General features: G+C 39.8%; 1 protein-coding gene across 18 annotated transcripts in view; it reads left to right on the forward strand.

The window, feature by feature from the left end:
• Positions 1-18,745, forward strand: part of HERC1 (HECT and RLD domain containing E3 ubiquitin protein ligase family member 1) — a 231,896-nt gene that overhangs the window by 34,758 nt on the left and 178,393 nt on the right. The gene's annotated exons all lie outside the window — the stretch shown is intronic.

Raw genomic sequence — 18,745 nt, forward strand, 5'->3', positions numbered from 1 at the left:
ACCTAACATTTTGTGTTCTTAAAAGAGAATAATCATAGGCATTTGATCTTTTGCCTCTAACATAGTAAAAAAGGTACATGCAGCGACAGTAGGCATAAACTGATAGCATCCTGGGCCAACTGAAATGTGCCATCCCTTCCCTAGTACACTCAGTTTAATAGCGGACCTGTTAGTAACAGGGTGAATAGATTAAAAAACCTGTTTGGGGTTAGATTAATTTAACGAGGCAGTGAGTTTCACTTTCTATAGTTTCAGTTAACCAACTGTCAACCATGGTCTGAAAATATTAAATGGAAAATTCCAGAAATAATTCATAATTTTTAAATTGCTTGCCATTCTGAGTAACTTGATTAAATCTTTGGTGGTTCTGCTCCATAAATCACCCCTTTGTACAGTGCTTGAGTTCAAGGAACCCTTATTTTACTTAAAATACAACAAAAGCAGTGATGCCGGTGATTCGGATATACTAAAGAAACAGGTGCTTCCTTTAAGGGAAAAGTGAAAGTTCTCAACTTCATAAAGAAAATTGTGTGCTGAGGTTGCTAAACTCTCTGATAAGAATGAATCTTCTACCTGTGAAATTGTGAGGAAGGAAATAGAAAATTGGTAATAGTTTTGCTGATGCCCCTCAAATTGCTTAAGTTTATGGCTACAGTGCCTAAGTGCTTAGTTGAGATGGGAAGGGCATTGTATTTGTACCATAAGATGTTTTGAGAGAAGGACCATAATTCACATAACTTTTATTATGGTGTATTTTTATATATACTGTTTTACGGTATATTGTTATATTCTATTTTATTATTGTTAATCTCTTACTATTCTAATTTATACATTAAACTTTATAATGTATATATGTATTGTATATGTATACATATATATAATGTACATAATGTATAAGTATATATATACTGTAAAAGTGTATAATGTTTAAGTCCATGGTCTGTACAGTCCATGGAATTAATTCTCCAGGCCAGAATACTGGAGTGGGTGGCCTTTCCTTCTCCAGGGGATCTTTCCAACCCAGGGATCGAACCCAGATCTCCCGCATTGCAGGCTATTCTTTACCAGCTGAGCCACAAGGGAAGCCCAAGAATACTGGAGTGGGTAGCCTATCCCTTCTCCAGCAGATCTTCCTGACCCAGGAATCAAACTGGGGTCTCCTGCATTGCAGGCGGATTCTTTACCAACTGAGCTATCAAGGAAGCGCAGTGTATGTATAGGGAAAACATAATATATTTGGATTAGGTACTGGCCATAGTTTCAGGTATCCACTAGGGGTCTTGGAACATATTTCTTGCAGATCAAGAGTGGATACTGCACTGTAGTATAAAGCTTTATTTTAGTGTTTTTTTCCTGTAGAATTTGGGATCATTGATTGTTTTGTAGTTTTATGTGGAAAAAACTCTTTTCACACTATACTGGATTAAAAGACAAGTAACTGAGACTCCTAAGAAAACATTAAAAAGAATAAAGTATAAGTTTTTTGAAACAGTCTAAATATGGGCTTTTTTAGTGAGTTTGTGTGTTGTGTGGGGGTTATGTAACCATCTCTAATTATCAGTATACTGTTGCAGTGGTGGGAGGGGAAAGGAGCCTATTGTGTTGGATTGTGGAAGGGTTCTTTATACTTGAAGTTGGTTCTTTAGCAACTCTCGCTTTCTGTTTTCATGACTACATCTAGTAGTTTGCTTTGTTAATCATTCTCTTTACCCAAGCAGATTTTTGGCATGATCTTATTTTCAAAATGTTTTCTTTTTGAGGATTAGATTATATTGTATTTACATCTCTTAATATTTCCTTGTTAGTTTTAAATTGATAGTAAAGCTTATGATTTTAGGCATGCTAGTTCTTTTGCATTTCCATATAAATTTTAAAGTAAGTTTATCTATAGATGCAAAAAAATCTTGCTGTGATTTTGATAGATATTGTACTAAATCTCTAGATCATTTGGAGGGAGAACTGGCATTTTTATATTTAGTCCTCCATTCTAGGAACATGGTGTATCTCTTCACTTATTTAGAACTCCTTTGATTTCTTTCATCTGTGACTTGCAAGTTTTAGCCTATACATCCTGTATATGTTTTGTTAGTCTTGCATCTACGTGTTTTATTTTTTTAAAAGTTTAAAACCTTTCAATCAGAGTATCATATATCTTCATAGAAGTGTATGTAAACTAAATATACAGCTCGATTACTTTCATGGAGATGGAATTATTTTCAAATTTTGCTATTTTCTGTTAACTTGAGAGATTTTCAGGAGGGAGGTAGGATTCAAGATGAATGAAGGAAGAAAGTTTTCCATTTCTCCTTTGTCAGGTTTTCATAGTGTGACTTCATTGTTTTGTTTAAAGGTGAATTCTCAAGGAACATAGTCATAGATAGTTAAGCTCATTTCCAAATTAACTTTGCCATTTAGATTTTTTCTATTGTAATTTACCACCATTCATGTTACAATAGATTAACTTTGATGTTTTCTAATATAAGAAATTCATGACTATTTCAAAACAATGAAGATGCGGGTTAAAGATTTAAGAGATGGAAAGAGCTGCCTTCTCATTTTTGTTGAACTGGTTATTCCCTGCTCGTTAGCTTCCTTCTGTGTACTTTGTACAGGGCACAAGCTTAAGTAAACTTGTCATCTTGCTGTCTGGTTTTTATCTTCTAGGAAGGGTAGGCAACTTAGGGTCTATGTTTATGGACCGCCCTGGTCCATTTTGAGTAAGATTCATTATTCTAATTCTGAGTTTACAAAGATGATATCATTATAATTACTTCAAATAACCATGTATCAGGGAAATTTAAAGTGGTATTTGATTAATACAGATACTCCAGGAATAAATGAGTTTGTTACATATGCTCCACCAGGAAGGACATGGTTAATAATAGAAAAACTATATGTATCATTTAACTCCTCTGTATATTCTTATTGTAAAAGATAATCTTTTTCTTTTTTTAAAAAAGAATTTTTTTTTCTCCCTTCATTTTTATTACTGGAGCTCAGCTATGCTTGATTTAGCTATTTCTGTCCACTTCCACAGACTCTTATTTTGAAAAGATTTTAAGTCTATAGAAAAGTTGAAGAATAGTACAACAAACTCCTATGTGCTTTTCATTTAGTTTCATAGATTGTAACACTTTGTTGTGGGTGCTTTTTTTCTTTTCTCTAAACATACCCCCCACCCTCCCCCCACCACACAATTTGCTTTATGTGAGAGAAGTTGTAGTCACTAAAATATTCCCTCACCCCCTCAACCTAAAAAAAAAAAAAATTTCAGGTGTGCATCTCCTAAAAATAAGGACATTTCCCAGTGTAACCACAATACCTTTATTGTGGAAGTGAAAGTGAAGTCACTCAGTCGTGTCCGACTCTTTGTGACCCCATGGACTGTAGCCTACTAGGCTCCTCTGTCCATGGGATTTTCCAGGCAGTAGTACTGGAGTGGATTGCCATTTCCTTCTCCAGGGGATCTTCCCAACCCAGGGATTGAACCCAGGTCTCCCACATTGTAGACAGATGCTTTAACCTCTGAGCCACCAGAGAAGTCTTTATCATACCTAAGGAAAATAACATGAATTCATTATCTAATATGCAGTGTCTGTATTTAAATTTTTTGTCTTCCACTTATCTTTTATGCCTTTTTTTTTTCTGATTCACAATTCAGTCATATTCACATATTACTTTGGTTTCTTTGTCACTTTAGTCTCTTTTAGTCTAGAACAATCCCTTGCTTCCTTCCCCTCTTTTTCAGTGATACTAACTTTATTGAAGAATTAATCTAGGCCATTTGTCTTACATAATATACTACAATCTGAATTTGCTGATTGTTTCTTTAAGATTATGTATGAATTTCGGGATAGCTATATAAGTGATACGTGCTTTTTGTGTCACCTCACAAGGCACCTAATGCCATTTTTTCCATTATCAGATCAGATGAGTCGCTCAGTTGTGTCCGACTCTTTGCGACCCCATGAATCGCAGCATGCCAGGCCTCCCTGTCCATCACCAACTCCTGGAGTTCACTCAGACCAACGTCCATCGAGTCAGTGATGCCATCCAGCCATCTCATCCTCTGTTGTCCCCTTCTCCTCCTGCCCCCAATCCCTTCCAGCATTAGAGTCTTTTCCAATGAATCAACTCTTCGCATGAGGTGGCTAAAGTACTGGAGTTTCAGCTTTAGCATCATTCCTTCCAAAGAAATCCCAGGGCTGATCTCCTTCAGAATGGACTGGTTGGATCTCCTTGCAGTCCAAGGGACTCTCAAGAGTCTTCTCCAACACCACAGTTCAAAAGCATCGATTATTCGGTGCTCAGCCTTCTTCACAGTCCAACTCTCACATCCATCCATGACCACAGGAAAAACCATAGCCTTGACTAGACGAACCTTTGTTGGCAAAGTAATGTATTTGCTTTTGAATATGCAATCTAGGTTGGTCATAACTTTCCTTCCAAGGAGTAGCGTCTTTTAATTTCATGGCTTCAGTCACCATCTGTAGTGATTTTGGAGCCCAGAAAAATAAAGTCTGACACTGTTTCCACTGTTTCCCCATCTATTTCCCATGAAGTGATGGGACCAGATGCCATGATCTTCATTTTCTGAATGTTGAGCTTTAAGCCAACTTTTTCACTCTTCACTTTCATCAAGAGGCTTTTGAGTTCCTCTTCACTTTCTGCTATAAGGGTGGTGTCATCTGTGTATCTGAGGTTATTGATATTTCTCCCGGCAATCTTGATGCCAGCTTGTGTTTCTTCCAGTCCAGCGTTTCTCATGATGTACTCTGCATATAAGTTAAATAAACAGAGTGACAATATACATCGTTGACGAACTCCTTTTCCTATTTGGAACCAGTCTGTTGTTCCATGTCCAGTTCTAACTGTTGCTTCCTGATCTGCATACAAATTTCTCAAGAGGCAGATCAGGTGGTCTGGTATTCCCATCTCTTGAAGAATTTTCCACAGTTTATTGTGATCCACACAGTCAAAGGCTTTGGCATAGTCAATAAAGCAGAAAGAGATGTTTTTCTGGAACTCTTTTGCTTTTTCGATGATCCAGCGGATGTTGGCAATTTGATCTCTGGTTCCTCTGCCTTTTCTAAAACCAGCTTGAACATCAGGAACTTCACGGTTCACATACTGCTGAAGCCTGGCCTGGAGAATTTTGAGCATTACTTTACTAGCATGTGAGATGAGTGCAATTGTGCGGTAGTTTGAGCATTCTTTGGCATTGCCTTTCTTTGGGATTGGAATGAAAACTGACCTTTTCCAGTCCTGTGGCCACTGCTGAGTTTTCCACATTTGCTGGCATATTGAGTGTAGCACGTTCACAGCATCATCTTTCAGGATTTGGAATAGCTCATTATAGGTGATGCTAAATTTGATCATTAATTTAAAGTGGGCGCTGTTACCAGATCACTTCACTCTTAAGTGCACATTCCCCCACTCCCTTTGTAACTGATAATTAATCTAGGAAGTGTGGTATTTTGAGATTATGTGAAAATCCTCTGTTGTTGCACATGGGCTTTCTTTAGTTGTGGTGAGTTGGGGCTGCTCCTCATTGCGGTGCATGAGCTTCTCATTGCAGTGGCTTCTCTTGTGGAGCACAGGCTGTAGGTGCACGGGCTTCAACAGTTGCAGCACATGGCCTCAGTAGTTGTGGCTTGAGGGCTCTAGAGCATGGGCTAAGTTGTGGTGTAAGGGCTTAGTTGGCATGTGGAATCTTCTCCAACCAGGGATCGAACCCATGTCTCTTGCATTGGCAGGCGGATTCTTATCCAGTGTACCACCAGGGAACTCCTGTGTATTATTTATTTAACCAGTTTCTTATTGGTGGACTTAAGACTGTTTCTTCTTTTTGCTCTTTATACCTTTTATTTTTTTCTGCTACTTTAAAAGACTGCGATGAATAGGATATTTCTTAGTTTAAGCATTACCCTATTCTTAATTAAAATTGCATAATGCAAATGTTGATTGAGCCTAGTCTTATTGAGTATATACCTTCTAAATATCCTTAAAATTTATCTCCTCACAAACCCGATCTATTATGATTGTTTTCTTTTAGGCCCTCATCTCTTAACTTTTCGGGCATTCTGTTCTTTTCTTCTTTCTCAGTATTATCCACAGCTCCTTCTGGGTGACTTTTGTTATGTAGTGTTATCATAGTATATTCCAGTTGCTTGCACATCCTTCTCATCTGGGTTCTGAGTCCTGTGGGCATACTGTGCTTTGTGTGTAATAGATTTTCCTAATGTAGATGCATTTGTACCTTTTTCTGGTAACATTTATTTATTTTTGGTTGCACTTGGGTCTTCTTGCTGTGTGCAGGCTTTCTCTAGTTGCAACGTGTGGGGTCTACTCTTCATTGTGGTGCACAGGCTTCTCATTTTGGTGGCTTCTGTTGTGGAGCCCAAGCTCTAGGTGTGTGCAAGCTCAGCAGTTTTGTTACTTTGAAGCCAGTTAGTATTTGGTACTGTAATGTCTCCTTGCCTGTCCCCTGTTTCTTTTGATACACCATTAGTTCTTTCTGCTGCTGCTGCTGCTAAGTCACTTCAGTCATGTCTGACTCTGTGCGACCCCATAGACAGCAACCCACCAGGCTCCCCTGTCCCTGGGATTCTCCAGGCAAGACCACTGGAGTGGGTTGCCATTTCCTTCTCCAGTGCATGAAAGTGAAAAGTGAAAGTGAAGTCACTCAGTCGTGCTAATACTCTCTTAAGTTTTGTTTTTTCTTCTCAGAATCATATTTGCATCCCTGGTGGCTCAGAGGTTAAAACGTCTGCCTGGAATGCAGGAGACCTGGGTTCAATCGCTGGGTTGGGAAGATCCCCTGGAGAAGGCATTGGCAACCCACTTCAGTACTTTGTCTGGAGAATCCCATGGAGGGAGGAGCCTGGTGGGCTACAGTCCATGGGATTGCAAAGAGTTGGACAGGACTGAGTGACTTTCACGACGACGATCCTGAGATTGTGTGAGGATCTAGCCATAGTACCTGCTTCCTTCGTGTGTGCTTAGTAGCTAAGTTGTATCTGACTCTGTGTGACCGCATGGACTGTAGCCTGCCAGGCTCCTCTGTCCATGGGATTTCCCAGGCAAGAATACTGGAGTGGGGTTGCCATTTCCTTCTCCAAAGGATCTTCCCAACCCAGAGCTCAAACCTGAGTCTGCTTCATTGGCGGGCAGATTCTTTACCACTGAGTTTGCTATTTCTCCATTCTTTATTTTAGGGAGCCTCATAAAAATGAGTTCTTGAAATGTAAGTTGGATATATCATTGGGAGTTTAGTGAGGATAAATTTACCAAAAATGTTATGGTTGCCATGACTTAGACTTTAAATACTTGCAAATAGATGGTTCTAAAGAAGAGGGAGGAGATTTTTCTCTACAAACAGCATATGATGAGGAGCGCAATGGCAACCCACTCCAGTACTCTTGCCTGGAAAATCCCATGGACGGAGGAGCCTGGTAGGCTGCAGTCCATGGGGTAGCTAAGAGTCGGACATAACTGAGCGACTTCACTTTGACTTTTCACTTTCATGCATTGGAGGAGGAAATGGCAACCCACTCCAATGTTCTTGCCTTGAGAATCCCAGGGATGGGGAAGTCTGGTGGGCTGCCGTCTATGGGGTCTCACAGAGTCGGACATGACTGAAGTGACTTAGCAGCAGCAGCAGCAGCATTGGCCTCTTCAGGCCTCTAAATAATCTACTTTTGTTGAAGTCTGTTGTCTGATTCATGGCCTCTGGTGAGCTACAAATTAAGGTATCCTGCATATGCTGACATTACTATTTGCATTTCTGGAATAATTGCATCTATTTGCATAACAACAGGTTGTTGAACTTGACAAATTGATAATTTTATTCTTTTGTTCTCAAGGGTTCTTTCATTAGGAAGTGCACTGGTGTTCTAAAAACCCCAAGATTGATAGCATCCATTGTTATAACTGCGTTACATTGAAAACAGAATAATTAAAAGTGTAGTAAATTTGCTCACAGCTAGTTATCAAACTTTTTGTACTAGAACATATTTTTATATATCACTTGTCAAAAAAAATGACTGTTTCTAATGTTAGTGTATATTCTTGATGGAATGTAAAAGAAGGAACTTGAAGTAGTTCAGATTGCTTTCCTTTAGGAGATATGTGGTGAACAAGACCATACAGTGCCATACCTAACATTTAGTTTCATAGTTTTCAAAGTACTTCTGTGTAAGAAGAATGGCAATTCCAAGATAAGAAAGATAACTGTGAGTAAGTTATTAGGACAGGTTTAATGGGATGGGGTGGGGGTGGGGGTGGGGATTGGCGGGTGATAATGTAGGTTCTGAATTTGTACTGAAGGAGGTATAGGACTTGTTAGGTAGAGAGGAAGGGGTGGGCATTCTTGGGGGGTGGGCAACAACATGAGTAAGGGTACAGAGTAGAAGTGAATGCATCCCAGATGAGTGATGGTAGGGATTGGTAGGAGAAGGAAATGGCAACCCATTCCAGTATTCTTGCCTAGAGAATCCCGTGGACAGAGGAGCCTGGTGGGCTGCTGTCCATAGGGTCACACAGAGTCGGACACAACTGACATGACTTAGCGTGCAGCATGCATGCAGGGATTGGTAGGGATGCCTGCCTGACCAAAACAGAGAGCTGCTGAGGAACATGTGGTAGTTAAGGTCTGATAAGTTAGAGTGAACTGTTCATTGTGAGCCTTGGGAAGCAGAGTGAGGAATTCTAAGCCTAGGGAGCTGTATTACCGAGGGTCCTGGCAGCGAACAAATGGACTAGTTACAGAGATTTGGGTAGAGTTAAGGAAAGCAACAAGGGATAGTGAAGTTCCCGAGGCCTTACAGTATCCAGCCATTGGTACTTTTAAGCCAGCAGGGACAGGGAAAGGAATACTGAAGCCTGATGAGAGCGGGAGCAGTGGAAGCCAAGGACCTGTGGCCACAGGGGAAGGGTTCCCAGGTGGGGAGAAAGCCAGGGAAATAAGGACCTCGGTTTCTTTTTCTTTTCATCCTCTAGTGCCTGTCATTGGCCTGACCCAAATGGAAACTAGGGGAGCTTGACAGTATAGTCCACAAAGTAAGCCTTAAGTTCAGCTCAGTCCCTCAGTCATGTCCAACTCTTTGCGACCCCATGGACTGCCATTAACTTCTTTATGGGTAGGTAATGAAATAACTGGTTAAAACAGAGATTTAAGAACATTAGCAGAAGTAGGTAGAATGCACTGGAATGGGTAGACTCTTTGGGAGCCCATTGCAGTTTCCCAGGGTAGGTTATGACAGCTGAAATTGAGTGGAGCCAGTGGAAATGTTAAAAGAGGCTGGGGTGTAAAGGAAAGGCCTGAGTCAGACTGTTCTATGATTTTGACTTAGGGTACTTGAGTTGAGGTATCAGAGGAGCTGGTTTTGTAAGGATGTAGGAGTGTAGGATAGAAGAGCATTAGGAGGTAGAGAAGCTAGAAGAGATTGAAGTTAATTTTGGAATGGTGAATTGAGGGTGGGCAGCATTGACATGGTGATGTCCACGAGGCTTTTGGAAACAGGACTGGTGCTCTGCAGAGATACTGTCCAGAGATGTGGATTTGCGAGGTAGCTGTGTAGTGATGGGTTCACCTTTAGCAATGAAGATATATGGTTGATATAAAAAGAAGGAAAAGTATTGAGGAAAAAAAAGAGGACATCTCAGAACCTTTGGGCTTTAAGTGGATAGGAGAAGGCAAGAAATCTCCCAGTTATTGGGTTTAAAATATTTTTTTTGGTCACCTTTAATGAATAGGGCTTCCCAGGTGGCTCAGTGTTAAAGAATCTGCCGATGCAGGAGATGCAGGTTTAATCCCTGGGTGGGGAAGATCCCCTGGAGAAGAAAATGGCAACCCAATCCAGTATTCTTGCCTTGAAAATCCCATGGACAGAGAAGCCTTGTGGGCTAAAGTGCGTGGGTGTCATAAAAGAGTTGGACACCACTTAGCAACTAAACAACAGTGAAGCATAATTAATATACAATAAAATGTACCATTTAGTAAGCAGTTTGACAAATTTTGACCAATGTATGGTCCTCAAACTACTACCAGAGTCATGATATAGTCCATGTTCATCATCCCCAGAAATTTCCACCATACCTCCTTGTGAGTGGTTAATTTACTCTCCGTATTCCCTAGTCACTGGCAACCAGTGATCTGCTTTCTATCATTATAGTGTTGCTTCTTCTGGAATTACTTATATATTATATATATATATATATATGGGCTTCTCTTGTGGCTCAGCTGGTAAAGAGTCTACCTGCAATGCTTGAGACCTGGGTTTGATCCCTGGGTTGGGAAGATACTCTGGAGAAGGAAAGCTACCCACTCCAGTATTCTGGCCTGGAGAATTCTATGGACTGTATAGTCCATGGGGTTGCAAAGAGTTGGACACGACTGAGCGACTATATGTGTATATATATATATATATATGGAAGCATAGTTATATAGTCTTTTTTATGTCTGGCTTCTTTAGTGTAATTCGTTTGTGATTCATTTGCACTGTTGCTTACATCAGTAGTTTATTCCTTTTTATTACTGAGTGACATGCCATTGTATCGATACACTGTAATTTGTTTATCCATTCATCATCAGTTGATGGAGTTTCCAATTTTAAGCTATTATGAATAAAGCTGCTATGAACATTCACTTACAGATTTTTTTTTTTTCTTTTAAAATCATTTTCTTTTTTTTCTTTTTTTTTTTTCTAATTTTATTTTATTTTTAAACTTTACATAATTGTATTAGTTTTGCCAAATATCAAAATGAATCCACCACAGGTATACATGTGTTCCCCATCCTGAACCCTCCTCCTTCCTCCCTCCCCATACCATCCCTCTGGGCCATCCCAGTGCACCAGCCCCAAGCATCCAGCATCGTGCATCGAACCTGGACTGGCAACTCGTTTCCTACATGATATTTTACATGTTTCCTTGCCATTCTCCCAAATCTTCCCACCCTCTCCCTCTCCCACAGAGTCCATAAGACTGTTCTATACATCAGTGTCTCTTTTGCTGTCTCGTACACCAGGTTATTGTTACCATCTTTCTAAAATCCATATATATGCGTTAGTATACTGTATTTATGTTTTTCCTTCTGGCTTACTTCACTCTGTATAATAGGCTCCAGTTTCATCCACCTCATTAGAACTGATTCAAATGTATTCTTTTTAATGGCTGAGTAATACTCCATTGTGTATATGTACCACAGCTTTCTTATCCATTCATCTGCTGATGGACATCTAGGTTGCTTCCATGTCTTGACTATAATAAACAGTGCTGCGATGAACATTGGGGTACACGTGTCTCTTTCCCTTCTGGTTTCCTCAGTGTGTATGCCCAGCAGTGGGGTTGCTGGATCATAAGGCAGTTCTATTTCCAGTTTTTTAAGGAATCTCCACACTGTTCTCCATAGTGGCTGTACTAGTTTGCATTCCCACCAACAGTGTAAGAGGGTTCCCTTTTCTCCACACCCTCTCCAGCATTTATTATTTGTAGACTTTTGGACACTTACAGATTTTTATGTGGTCATATGTTTTCTTTTTTCTGGACAAATACCTATGGAGTGGAATTGCTGCATGTACAGTAAATATAATGTATGTTTAGTTTTATCTACCAGTTTTCCACTTTATAGTCTCAGTAGAAGTTCATGAGAGTTTTAGTTGCTCCACATCCTCACAAATACTTGGTATTGTCTGTTAGCCATTTTTGTGGGTTTGTAATAGTATTTCATTGTAGTTTTAATTTCCATCTCTCTAATGACTAATGTTGAGCATCTCTTATATGCCTGTTTGGCCATTTATGTATCTTTGGTGACATATCTGTTCACATATTATATCCATTAAAAAAATTGTGTTGTCTTATTACTAGTTGGAAGGGTTCTTTTTATATATTCTTGATACTAGTCCTTTGTTGGCTATATGTTTCGCAGATAGGTTAAATTTGAGGCTGGCCTTTTCATTTTCTTTTCTTTTTTTTAACTTCATTTTCTTAACAGTGCTTTTTGGACAGAAAAGTTTTTGAGTTATGATGACGTTCAATGTATCAAGTTTTTGAGTCCTATTTAAGACATTTTTGCCTACTACAGGGTTGCTAAGATTGTTTTCCTTCTAGAGATTTTTAGTTTTAGCTCTTACATTTAGGTCTATGGGCCAATTTGAGTTGATTTTTGTATATGGTATGAAATCATTTAAGGATCTTGAGAGAGTGGCTAGGAGGAACAGATTTTATCACAGCAACAAATAAATAACTGAATTGGCAAATGATTTACTGAAACAGTCTGAGATTTTTAGTTTTTAGAAATTAAGTGATGCAGAACGTGCAATGGTCACGATAGTTATAAGCTGCACGATTTAGTGGTTGAGGGTGGATGTCACACTGCTCTGGTTTGAATCCTTACTCTATCACTTACTTGTCAGTGATATTGGGTCACTGTTTAGCCTTTCTGTGCCTCCAGTTTCCTTTCCTTGCAAATGGGAATAATAAGAGTACCTATTTCGTAAAGTTCTGAGATTAAATAAGATAACAGGTGGAAAGGGTTTAGTACAGTGCCTGCCAAATAGAAAATATTCAGTGAATGTTAGTGGCTATTATTGCTCTTTTCACAAAGAGAATGTTAGAAAGCCACAGAATTTGATAAATTCATTTGTAGGAATGATTAAGTCTACTTCTGTGCTCAAATCCATCAACTTCCCTCACTAATTTATGTTTTAGAAAGAAAGGTAGTGCTATTTGGTTTCTTTTTCAGTCCTTTGGTAGTTTTTAAAACCACAGTTTTCATTGATGGCTTTAGTAGTTTGTATATGTAATTAAATTTGGATTTGTGCATTGGACCGTGAGTAGAAAAAAGAACAATTGGCCTTTAGTGGTATAAATCATTACTGTAAATTAAAACAAGGCAACAGCAGGTTTTTTTTTTTTTTTTTTTTCCTTTTGCCAGTATTTAGCTGGTTCATCAGGATTGTGAATTGGTTGTTCTGAATACAAGCAAAAACCCATTAGTTTGATTCAGTTTTGTCTCTAGTTCTTTACTTGCTGAATAAGCATGTCTGCTTCCTGGTTTATTTGACTAGTTGTCATTATTGATGTAGCAAAACAGTTTGTCAGCAAACTGAGCAAGTCCTTTCATTTTCTAAGTGTACTCACTTTCTAAGTAGGAATAATAACAAGAAAAGCATTTTCCTTTTTTTATCAACTGTTTACTTTTGTGCAGCTAAACATTGATAATTTGTGTGGCTTATTGAGTTAGAGTGCCAAAATCAGTGTCAGCTTAATGAAGTCCTGGAGAAGGGACATACTTGGGGCAGGGTGGGGAGAGTGAGATCACAGTGTGCACTTCATTTTCAACTGCAGAACTTTGAAAATGGGCTGTCCCTCTTGCATTTCCAGAAGTGCCCTTGTTAAGTACCTTTATTGAGGCCTTTCTTATGTGAATCTCTAAATTGATAAATTCAGAGCTTCATACATTCATAGGGGTGGTGGGGGATGACAGGTTCAGTTTTACTTATTTATGTATTTGTTTATTTATGTTGTGTCTCATGGCTTGTGGGATCTTAGTTCCACAACCAGGTATTGAAGCTAAACTGAGGCCCTTGGTAGTGAAAGTGTGGAGTCCTGCCCATTATACTGCCAGGGAATTCAACAAGTTCAGTTTTAAACATGATAAGTTTAAGAGATCTTCTTTTAAAATTTCTTTCAATTTAAGATTTAAGATCTGAGTGGTTATATCATGTTAGCAGTGGATGCTCAAGTCTGGAGTTCAGGAGGGAGACATTTAGACTAACTCCGTATATGAGAGGAAGGTGAAAGCCTTGGGAGTAGCTAGAACTACTTCAGAAATGTATGTACAGTGATAGGAGGAGACAAGTGGATGGAAGACAGAATCCACAGTGTCCGTCTCCTGTGGTACCACCATACTTGGAATCAACTCTTTATGTCAGTTAAGAGTAAGAGAATACCTGGGTTTAAATTTGATTCTATGTAAATAAGAAACCACAGACCCAGACTGCTTAAGCAAATGTTTATTGAGGTCCCTTTATGTGCTTTACCTTTATTTCTGAACATTAAGAATATAAGCAAAATTGACACAGTTCTTGCCCTCATGGACTTAGTAGACTAACACGAGAGGACACTAAACAAATTGTCACATAAGTAGTATGTAATTGCAAACTCTGCAGAATGCTGTGGAGGTAAAATACTAGTTGTTGTGTGAGCATTGTAAAAGAGGGACTCGATCCTATCCGGGCACAGTCAGGGACAACTTCCCTGTGGAAGTGACATTTAATTCATATTAATAGTTATTGAGTATCAGTGCCTGGTACCGGGCTGTTAAAATTGAGAGCTTGTGACTAGACAGTAACTGGGTGAGAGGGGCTGGGATGGGGATGATAGGCTCTAAGTAGAGGGAGCATGTACAAAGGTTCTGCAATAGAAAGAAGCACACTGCCTTCTAGGAATTAAACAGCTCTGGTGTGGCTGGCTAAAGAAGGGCCAGCCTTCTCAGTGAAAAAATTTTAACTTTGAAAATAGACTTTATTAGGACTGTCCTGGTGGTCCAGTGCTTAAGACTCTGAGCTTCTACTGCAGGGGTTGAGAGTTCGAGACCTGGTCGGGGAATCCATGTGGGAGCCCTGTGTCCCACGTGCCACATAGTGCAGCCAAAAAATGAAAAAAAAAAAAAGACTTTTAGCTCTTTGTTATAGAAAAATATTAAACATATACAGAAGTGGAGAGAATACTTCCCAACATAAGTCTTCAACAGTTATCAGTTCGTGACCACTTTATTTCAGTGTTTTCATTCAGTAACACTTTGAACACCAAATGTGTGGGTTTTTTCTTCACACCAACCAGTCCTGTAACTCTGCTGCTGCTGCTGCTGCTGCTGCTGCTGCTGCTAAGTTGCTTGAGTCGTGTCCGACTCTGCGATCCCATGGACTGCAGCCTACCAAGCTCCTCCGTCCGTGGGATTTTACAAGCAAGAGTACTGGAGTGGGGTGCCATCGCCTTCTCCGCCTGTAACTCTAGTCCTTCAGTTTAACTCAGTGCTGATACTGACTATCTGGAATTAGCACAGACCCCATAGATGAATGGCTCAGTCCCACAGATCTGTCCCCATTTGCCCCAGGTTTATTTTGTATACAAAGTATACTCCCAAGTATACTTTGCCAGCTATACTTCTTAGCAACTGGCTGTAAATTGGGTGTTCCCAGTACCTCCTCGGAGAAGGCAATGGCACCCCACTCCAGTACTCTTGCCTGGAGAATCCCATGGACGGAGGAGCCTGGTGGGCTGCAGACCATGGGATCTCGAAGAGTTGGACACTGAGCGACTTCACTTTCACTCTTCCCTTTCATGCATTGGAGAAGGAAATGGCAACCCACTCCAGTGTTCTTGCCTGGAGAATCCCAGGGACAGGGGAGCCTGATGGGCTTCCATCTGTGGGGTCGCACAGAGTCGGACACAACTGACGAGACTTAGCAGTACCTCCTCATCAGGTTTGATAGTTTGCTAGAATGGCTCACAACACTTAATAAAACACTTTCCTTGCATTTACTGACTTATAAAGGATACAACTCAGGAACAACCAAATGGAAGAGATGGTTTGGGCAAGGTATTTATGGGGGACAGGGGGTGGAAGTGTGGCTAAAGAGCTTCCAGGCCTTCCTTGAGCATACTGGAAGCTCTCCATACCTGGTCTTTTAGGGGTTTTAATGGAGCTTTCATTATTTCATCATCATTGATTAAAGCATTGGCCCATTGGTGATTTACGTCAATCTCCACCCCTTCTCCCCTCCTGGAAGGTGGGGGTTGGGGGCTGAAAGTCCCAACACTAATTATGGCTTGGATTTCTGAGGACCTGCCCCCATTCTGAAACTGTCTAGGGGTCCCAAGCCACCAGTCATCCTGTTAGCATGCAAAAGACACTTACCACTCCAGTGATCCCAAGGGTTTTAAGAGCTATGTGCCTGAACTGGACAAAGATCAAGTATCTTCTTTCATATCATACCACATGCTCCCATCCACTTTCCTTGTCTCTTGTATTATTTTGAAACAAATCCCAGATATCATATTCCAAAGGATTTTAAAGCAGAGGAGGGACACAATCAGGTTTGTTTTTTGAAGCACTACTCTGGCTAGGGAGGCAAAGAAGGGTTGGTGGTCCAGATGAGAGATAGTTGTAGTTTGAATGAGGCTTGTGACAGTAAAAATGGAGATACATGGATAGATTTGAGAGCCTTTTAGGAGATGATACATAAGTGCCAAAGTATGCACCCTAGGGTATGTGAAAATTCCAAGATTTTCAAGAAAAAGGATAAATCTTGCCTACAATAAAGAAACAAAGCAGCTGCTAAGTAGCATGAGTTGGTGTTGTGGAAAGGGTAGGGCATTCATAATGTATTTCTTTAGTGAGTTTTGTTCAACTCAACAAACTTTGTTGACTTTAGTACTGTATTTGTAGTTACAGTTGATACATTCGGGTTCTGTGGGTGGCCAGTTCATCCTCGAACCTCCTGCTTCTTTGCATTACTTGCATAGCTTTACTCTTTTTTTTTTTAATATAAATTTATTTATTTTAATTAGAGGCTAATTACTTTACAATATTGTATTGGTTTTGCCATACATCAGCATGAATCCGCCACAGGTATACACGTGTTCCCCATCCTGAACCCCCCTCCCTCCTCCCTCCCCGTACCATCCCTCTGGGTCATCCCAGTGCACCAGCCCCAAGCATCCAGTATCATGCATCGAACCTGGACTGGCGATTTGTTTCATATGTGATATTATGCATGTTTCAATGCCATTCTCCCAAATCATCCCACCCTCTCCCACAGAGTCCAAAAGACTGTTCTATACATCTGTGTCTCTTTTGCTGTCTTGCATAGCTTTACTCTTAAGGCCCTACTTCCAGGCCAGTGATGACCGGTTTCTGTGTTCTCTTAATTATAGTGAAGCAGGCTTTTTACTTTTCTGAGCCACGGGTCTAGGCCTTGGTTTCACAGCATCCTCTGCTCCTCCCCCATGCAATGTAACGTCTACTTAAAAAAAAAAAAATATATATATATATATGTTTATATATATATATGTATATTTATGTATAAAACATCAAATTTACCATCTTAACCACTTTTTTTAAAATTTATTTTATTTTTAAACTTTACATAATTGTATTAGTTTTGCCAAATATCAAAATGAATCCGCCACAGGTATACATGTGTTCCCCATCCTGAACCCTCCTCCCTCCTCCCTCCCCATACCATCCCTCTGGGTCGTCCCAGTGCACTAGCCCCAAGCGTCCAGTATCATACATCGAACCTGGACTGGCATCTCGTTTCATACATGATATTTTACATGTTTCAATGCCATTCTCCCAAATCGTCCCACCCTCTCCCTCTCCCATAGAGTCCATAAGACTGTTCTATACATGAGTGTCTCTTTTGCTGTCTCGTACACAGGGTTATTGTTACAACCTTTCTAAATTCCATATATATGCGTTATTATACTGTATTGGTGTTTTTCCTTCTGGCTTACTTCACTCTGTATAATAGGCTCCAGTTTCATCCACCTCATTAGAACTGATTCGAATGTTTTCTTTTTAATGGCTGAGTAATACTCCATTGTGTATATGTACCATAGCTTTCTTATCCATTCATCTGCTGATGGGCATCTAGGTTGCTTCCATGTCCTGGCTATTATAAACAGTGCTGCGATGAACATTGGGGTACACATGTCTCTTTCCCTTCTGGTTTCCTCAGTGTGTATGCCCAGCAGTGGGATTGCTGGATCATAAGGCAGTTCTATTTCCAGTTTTTTAAGGAATCTCCACACTGTTCTCCATAGTGGCTGTACTAGTTTGCATTCCCACCAACAGTGTAAGAGGGTTCCTTTTTCTCCACACCCTCTCCAGCATTTATTATTTGTAGACTTTTGGATCACAGCCATTCTGACTGGAGTGAAATGGTACCTCATAGTGGTTTTGATTTGCATTTCTGTGATAATGAGTGATGTTGAGCATCTTTTCATGTGTTTGTTAGCCCTCTGTATGTCTTCTTTGGAGAAATGTCTATTTAGTTCTTTGGCCCATTTTTTGATTGGGTCATTTATTTTTCTGGAGTTGAGCTGTAGGAGTTGTTTGTATATTTTTGAGATTAGTTGTTTGTCAGTTGCTTCATTTGCTATTATTTTCTCCCATTCTGAAGGCTGTCTTTTCACCTTGCTAATAGTTTCCTTTGATGTGCAGAAGCTTTGACAAAATTCAACACCCATTTATGATAAACACTCTCCAGAAAGCAGGAATAGAAGGAACATACCTCAACATAATAAAAGCTATATATGACAAACCCACAGCAAACATTATCCTCAATGGTGAAAAATTGAAAGCATTTCCTCTAAAGTCAGGAACAAGACAAGGGTGCCCACTTTCACCATTACTATTCAACATAGTTTTGGAAGTTTTGGACACAGCAATCAGAGCAGAAAAAGAAATAAAAGGAATCCAAATTGGAAAAGAAGAAGTAAAACTCTCACTATTTGCAGATGACATGATCCTCTACATAGAAAACCCTAAAGACTCCACTAGAAAATTACTAGAACTAATCAATGACTATAGTAAAGTTGCAGGATATAAAACCAACACACAGAAATCCCTTGCATTCCTATACACTAATAATGAGAAAACAGAAAGAGAAATTAAGGAAACAATTCCATTCACCATTGCAACGGAAAGAATAAAATACTTAGGAATATATCT

This window comes from Bos taurus, chromosome 10 (genome assembly GCF_002263795.3).
Source record: "Bos taurus isolate L1 Dominette 01449 registration number 42190680 breed Hereford chromosome 10, ARS-UCD2.0, whole genome shotgun sequence".
Classification (NCBI taxonomy): domain Eukaryota; kingdom Metazoa; phylum Chordata; class Mammalia; order Artiodactyla; family Bovidae; genus Bos; species Bos taurus.